Below are 7500 nucleotides of genomic sequence, written 5' to 3'. Positions count from 1 at the left end.
ACAGAGCCAGTGTGTGTGTGTGTGTGTGTGTGTGTGTGTGTGTGTGTGTCCATGCCAGTGCAGTGTCCCTAAGAGTTCACAGTGCCACAGAGCGTGCCATCTTAGCGGAGACCAAACTGCACAACTGAGGAATCTTATTTCTTCATTTGGTTGCAATATACAAAGCTCATATTGGCTCTGATCATAATATACACAAGTTAAATTGGTTATGGCTCTCTCTTTGTCTCTCTCTCTGTATGTGTGTGTGTGTGTGTGTGTGTGTGTGTGTGTGTGTGTGTGTGTGTGAAGGGCAATCCTATGACTTTTTAGACCATTTCAATGTGTTCCAGGAGGTTTTCCTGTTTATAAGTTCAAAACCAATGAAATAAAAGTGACGAGGACTAGTGTAATGCTCTGTGAAATGTTGAATCTAAAACTTGTTTTTTTTAATTGCTTTTTCTCCCCAAGTTACTAAATGATATACGGTATATGTATAATTATATTATATTTAGTATAAGTTACTAAATTATATGTATGTAAAACATACGCTTTGACTGTTCAACCCGGTGAAGATTCAACACATTAGCAGTCATTCCCGTTGTCCACGCCACTTAAAAAGTTGATTTCTCCTCTTCTGGCATATCGTGACGGGAGAACCATGTCAACTTTGGATGCGGTTATCTTGGCGTTAGATTCTGTAATAACTTCAATATACATATCGCAGAGTATATACAATATACATATACATCTTCAATATACATATCTCTCTCTCTCTGTAGCAGAACGCTACAGAGAGAGAGAGAGTTACATAGTGGGGGTAGTTCCGGAGTACCGTAGTGAGTGATCGCTGATCTGTCAGTAGTTGATGTTGTATAGTGGAGTGTGTTATGGTGAGTGATCGCTGGTCTGTCAGTAGTTGATGTTGTATAGTGGAGTGTGTTATGGTGAGTGATCGCTGATCTGTCAGTAGTTGATGTTGTATAGTGGAGTGTGTTATGGTGAGTGATCGCTGGTCTGTCAGTAGTTGATGCTATAGTGGAGTGTGTTATGGTGAGTGATCGCTGATCAGTAGTTGATGTTGTATAGTGGAGTGTGTTATGGTGAGTGATCGCTGATCTGTCAGTAGTTGATGTTGTATAGTGGAGTGTGTTATGGTGAGTGATCGCTGGTCTGTCAGTAGGTGATGTTGTATAGTGGAGTGTGTTGGTGAGTGATCGCTGGTCTGTCAGTAGTTGATGTTGTATAGTGGAGTGTGTTATGGTGAGATCGCTGGTCAGTAGTTGATGTTGTATAGTGGAGTGTGTTATGGTGAGATCGCTGGTCTGTCAGTAGTTGATGTTGTAGTGGAGTGTGTTATGGTGAGTGATCGCTGATCTGTCAGTAGTTGATGTTGCATAGTGGAGTGTGTTATGGTGAGATCGCTGGTCTGTCAGTAGTTGATGTTGTATAGTGGAGTGTGTTATGGTGAGATCGCTGGTCTGTCAGTAGGTGATGTTGTATAGTGGAGTGTGTTATGGTGAGTGATCGCTGATCTGTCAGTAGTTGATGTTGTATAGTGGAGTGTGTTATGGTGAGTGATCGCTGATCTGTCAGTAGGTGATGTTGTATAGTGGAGTGTGTTATGGTGAGTGATCGCTGGTCTGTCAGTAGTTGATGTTGTATAGTGGAGTGTGTTATGGTGAGTGATCGCTGGTCAGTAGTTGTTGTATAGTGGAGTGTGTTATGGTGAGAGATCGCTGGTCAGTAGGTGATGTTGTATAGTGGAGTGTGTTATGGTGAGTGATCGCTGGTCAGTAGTTGATGTTGTATAGTGGAGTGTGTTATGGTGAGTGATCGCTGGTCAGTAGTTGTTGTATAGTGGAGTGTGTTATGGTGAGTGATCGCTGGTCTGTAGTTGATGTTGTATAGTGGAGTGTGTTATGGTGAGAGATCGCTGGTCTGTAGTTGATGTTGTATAGTGGAGTGTGTTATGGTGAGTGATCACTGGTCAGTAGGTGATGTTGTATAGTGGAGTGTGTTATTGTGAGTGATCGCTGGTCAGTAGTTGATGTTGTATAGTGGAGTGTGTTATGGTGAGTGATCGCTGGTCAGTAGTTGTTGTATAGTGGAGTGTGTTATGGTGAGTGATCGCTGGTCTGTAGTTGATGTTGTATAGTGGAGTGTGTTATGGTGAGAGATCGCTGGTCTGTAGTTGATGTTGTATAGTGGAGTGTGTTATGGTGAGTGATCGCTGGTCAGTAGTTGTTGTATAGTGGAGTGTGTTATGGTGAGTGATCGCTGGTCTGTAGTTGATGTTGTATAGTGGAGTGTGTTATGGTGAGAGATCGCTGGTCTGTAGTTGATGTTGTATAGTGGAGTGTGTTATGGTGAGTGATCACTGGTCAGTAGTTGATGTTGTATAGTGGAGTGTGTTATGGTGAGTGATCGCTGATCTGTCAGTAGTTGATGTTGTATAGTGGAGTGTGTTATGGTGAGTAATCGCTGGTCAGTAGGTGATGTTGTATAGTGGAGTGTGTTATGGTGAGTGATCGCTGGTCAGTAGTTGATGTTGTATAGTGGAGTGTGTTATGGTGAGTGATCGCTGGTCAGTAGTTGATGTTGTATAGTGGAGTGTGTTATGGTGAGTGATCGCTGGTCAGTAGTTGATGTTGTATAGTGGAGTGTGTTATGGTGAGTGATCGCTGGTCAGTAGTTGTTGTATAGTGGAGTGTGTTATGGTGAGTGATCGCTGGTCAGTAGTTGTTGTATAGTGGATTGTGTTATGGTGAGTGATCGCTGGTCAGTAGTTGTTGTATAGTGGAGTGTGTTATGGTGAGTGATCGCTGGTCAGTAGTTGATGTTGTATAGTGGAGTGTGTTATGGCGAGTGATCGCTGATCTGTCAGTAGTTGATGTTGTATAGTGGAGTGTGTTATGGTGAGTGATCGCTGGTCAGTAGTTGATGTTGTATAGTGGAGTGTGTTATGGTGAGTGATCACTGATCTGTCAGTAGTTGATGTTGTATAGTGGAGTGTGTTATGGTGAGTGATCGCTGATCTGTCAGTAGTTGATGTTGTATAGTGGAGTGTGTTATGGTGAGTGATCGCTGGTCAGTAGTTGATGTTGTATAGTGGAGTGTGTTATGGTGAGTGATCGCTGATCTGTCAGTAGTTGATGTTGTATAGTGGAGTGTGTTATGGTGAGTGATCGCTGGTCAGTAGTTGATGTTGTATAGTGGAGTGTGTTATGTTGTATAGTGGAGTGTGTTATGTTGTATAGTGGAGTGTGTTTTGTTGTATAGTGGAGTGTGTTATGGTGAGTGATCGCTGGTCAGTAGTTGATGTTGTATAGTGGAGTGTGTTATGGTGAGTGATCGCTGGTCAGTAGTTGTTGTATAGTGGAGTGTGTTATGGTGAGTGATCGCTGGTCAGTAGTTGTTGTATAGTGGAGTGTGTTATGGTGAGATCGCTGGTCTGTCAGTAGTTGTTGTATAGTGGAGTGTGTTATGGTGAGATCGCTGGTCTGTCAGTAGTTGTTGTATAGTGGAGTGTGTTATGTTGTATAGTGGAGTGTGTTATGTTGTATAGTGGAGTGTGTTATGTTGTATAGTGGAGTGTGTTATGGTGAGATCGCTGGTGATAGTTAAAGCTGCAGTTGCCATGTCTGGCAGATTGACACACACACACACACACTCACACACACACACACACACACACACACACACACACACACACACACACACACACACACACACACACTACCACCGAGCTCCCTCCTGTTGAGTTTGTGCTTGTTAGTGACTGTGCACGGCCTGTGATTGACAGCGAGTAGCAGAGGAGCAAGTGAAGGTCCATGTGTTGGATGAGAGGACAGCAAAGGGTCGTGTGATACCTGCAGGGGCCAGTAGGGGGTGGTGTTGACATGCTGTCCACCACAGCAAACTGATCCTGGTGTTCCTGAGCTCCAGATCACCTCTGATGTGTGACTGTCTTCCTCCACGCCAGTCATCTGTAAACGGTGTGTGTACTACACACAAGAATAAACTGTCTTTGAGTCTCTCTCTGTGTGTGTGTGTGTGTGTGTGTGTGTGTGTGTGTGTATAATTAGCAGGACAAACAGAAGACTTCACTCTGGCAGGATCAGGAACGATTGCAGAGGAGGAGTAGAGGAGGAGACGAGGCAGAAAGAGAAAGAGTAGGAGAGGAGGAGAGGAGGAGGAGAAGAGAAGAGAGGAGAGGACAGAAAGAGTAGAGGAGGAGTAATGAAGGAGGACTGGAGGAGAGGAGAGAAAGAGTAGGAGAGGAGGACAGGAGGAGGAGAGGGGGAAGAGAGGAGGAGGAGAGGAGGAGGAGGAGGAGGAGGAGAGGGGGAAGAGAGGAGGAGAGGAGGAGAGGAGGAGAGGAGGAGGAGGAGGAGAGGAGAGAAAGAGTAGGAGAGGAGGACAGGAGGAGGAGAGGGGGAAGAGAGGAGGAGGAGAGGAGGAGGAGGAGAGTAGGAAGAGAGGAGGAGGAGGAGGATGAGGAGAGGGGGAGGAGGAGGAGGAGGAGGAGGAGGAGAGGAGGAGGAGAGGAAGCTGTTAAATCAGAACATGTCAGCCTCACTCCTCCCCGTCTCCGTGGAGATCAGAACATTATGGCACATATGGACAGATGCACAGACCCGTTACCATGGCGAGGGGCCTCACCCCTCATCCCTCTCTCTCCCCTTTCCCCTCCTCTCTGCCTCTTTCTCTCCCTCCTCGTGTCTCTCTTGCTCTCTCTCTCCATCTCTCTCTTTCCCTTTTTCTCTCCACCTCAACTCTTTCTCTTTCTCTCCCTCTTCATTTCTCTTTCCCTCTCTCTCTCTCCTTCTGTCTCTCTTTCTATATTGCTCTTTCTCCTTGGCTCTCTCTCTCTCCCTTTCTATTTTTTCCTCCACTGCTGACACTGACCAGTGCATTTACTTTTCAGTCAGTCAGAAACCAATTTGCTTTTAAAAGCCACAGTGTGGGTGCCAGTGTGTGTGTGTGTGTGTGTGTGTGTGTGTGTGACGGAATGAAGTTCATTGGATATGTGAACATCTGGTATGTAGAACGACTGGTTTAAAATGTTTAAAACTTATAATACTTAGAGATCCAACATCAGTAATGATCATACACACACGCACGCACGCACGCACGCACGCACACACGCACACACACACACACACACACACACACACACACACACACACACACACACACACACACACATACACACACACTGAACCTTTGAGAGAAAGATTGTACTTCAATTGATCAAAACATACAGCAATATCTTGCACTCATTCATGTATACATCAAGCACGTGACCAAACAATCACAGTTAGCAGTTAGACTTGGTAAAAGACACACACAACAGCAGAAAGAAATAATAACTAGTGTTAGTGAAAAAAACTTACTGGGACACTTGTCATCTGTCTGGCTGTCTTTAGCCATCTATCTATCTATCTATCTATCTATCTATCTATCTATCTATCTATCTATCATTTACCATGTCATCTGCTCTGGCTGTCTTTATCCATCCGGTATGAGTGCATTTGATCAAATGCATTTTGTTCTATTGCCTTCTTGTTACCACACTTGATTTGATTATCTTCCTATTTTATGCATTTTAGGAACTATCCAAGGAACAACATTTAAAAAAAAAAAAAATACTATTCATCCAGACACAGCATGTGTACCCAAACAGAGCAAAAATCAATTCTCATGTATTACTGATAGCTTCCAGATGTCAGAATAAAGTTTACAATATGTAAAGGAATAAAAGGATATTGGAACAGGCAGTTGTGTATTCCTCTGAGTCGGCCATTGTTCTAACAACACGCAACAGTTGCACCCAGGCAGCGGATGAGAGTGTGAAATCAGTCTTGATTAGGCTTATGGCTAGCATCTATCTATCTATCTACTGTATCTATCTATCTATCTAGATACTTTATTGATCCCCAAGGGGAAATTCAAGGTCCCAGCAGCTTAAGACGCCACACACAACATACAGTACAGTGTAAACAGGATAATACAGACAGAGCAAATCAACAAATCAACATGACTAAAGAAAGAGCAGTAAAAAACTAAAGACTAAAGATAAAGATGTGCATGAGTGTAATGAGGATTGTGATCCCGTATGAGGTGTAAAATATGGACATGTAATATAAATATGAACAGTGAAAAAAAGTTAGCATAGTAATATAACAGTGCTAGCATAGATATACATGTATGGACTAATAAGATAAACATTTACAGTAAAATAGGAATTACTGTATAGCAGCAGTGCAAGGATGAGTGCAAGGATCTACTGTACAGTATCTATCTATCTTTCTATCTACTGTATATATCTATCTATCTATCTATCTACCTATCTATCAATCTATCTATAAAACAATATAGATATATTGTGTACACACATACTGAATCAGATAAATTATACACAGTAATATAATGCACAGATATATTATTCATCTAGATGCTGCTCATCTGTGTAGAGTGTGTGTGCCTGAATAGAGCAGTGACACACACACACACACACACCGCTCTGACCGCCTGAGACATGAGGGACGAGAGACGAGAGACGAGAGGAGCGCCCGTCTGGGCAAGAGACCCGATCGGAGCTGCAGAAGGTTCTGAGTGTCAGTCGCACACACACACACACACACACACACATACGTGCACACACACATGCGTGCACGCAAGCACACACACGTTAACACTCACACACACACACACACACACACACACACACACAAACACATACGTGCACACAAGCACACACACATTAACACTAACACATACACACACACACTCACACACACACACACACTTCTGAGTGACAGCTACAGCTCTTTGTATGTCTTCCAGAGACAAACTGAGCTTTTACACCCCCCCACACACGCACACACACATTTCTACACCCGTACTGCAACATACACACACCTACAACACACAGATTCCTGCACGCACTCTTGGTTACACGGTCTGTCAGATCTGCCACCAACTGTAGACATTTAACTCACACTAGCACTTGGTTCCATTCAGTTTTATTTGATACACTGTCATATACATATCTTTAAACTCGTAATACATTTAAATTTAACCCACAGTATTACTCAATTCACTCGTAGTAAACTGCACATTCACAGTAACACTTGATTCTATTCGTTTTGTACTGCACATTTAATTTACTGTATGTTAAACTCAAACACATTCAACTCCATTCCAGTGAGATCACTGCCGTGCTGTGACTGTAATTGTTGCAACGCCAGAACTCAAATGAATGAATCTCAAATCATCAGTCATGTCCGCCTTCACTCCGTAGCCGTTAATTCTGGTTGAATTTCTCTCACACAGTTTAATTCAGCTCAGCTCACTCAGTCCTTTTAACTGTAAACTGTGGAGTGCACCACTTTATACACGCAGCTCTCCAACATCGTGTTTACACAGGCCAGCAGTTACTGTGAATTACGTTTCATTTCTCTTGTAGATTGTGTGTATGAACACTAATGTGTGTATGAACACTAATGAAGAACTCTC

This window comes from Sardina pilchardus, chromosome 24, assembly GCF_963854185.1.
Source record: "Sardina pilchardus chromosome 24, fSarPil1.1, whole genome shotgun sequence".
Classification (NCBI taxonomy): Eukaryota; Metazoa; Chordata; class Actinopteri; order Clupeiformes; family Clupeidae; genus Sardina; species Sardina pilchardus.
Note: the sequence above shows the minus strand (reverse complement) of the source record.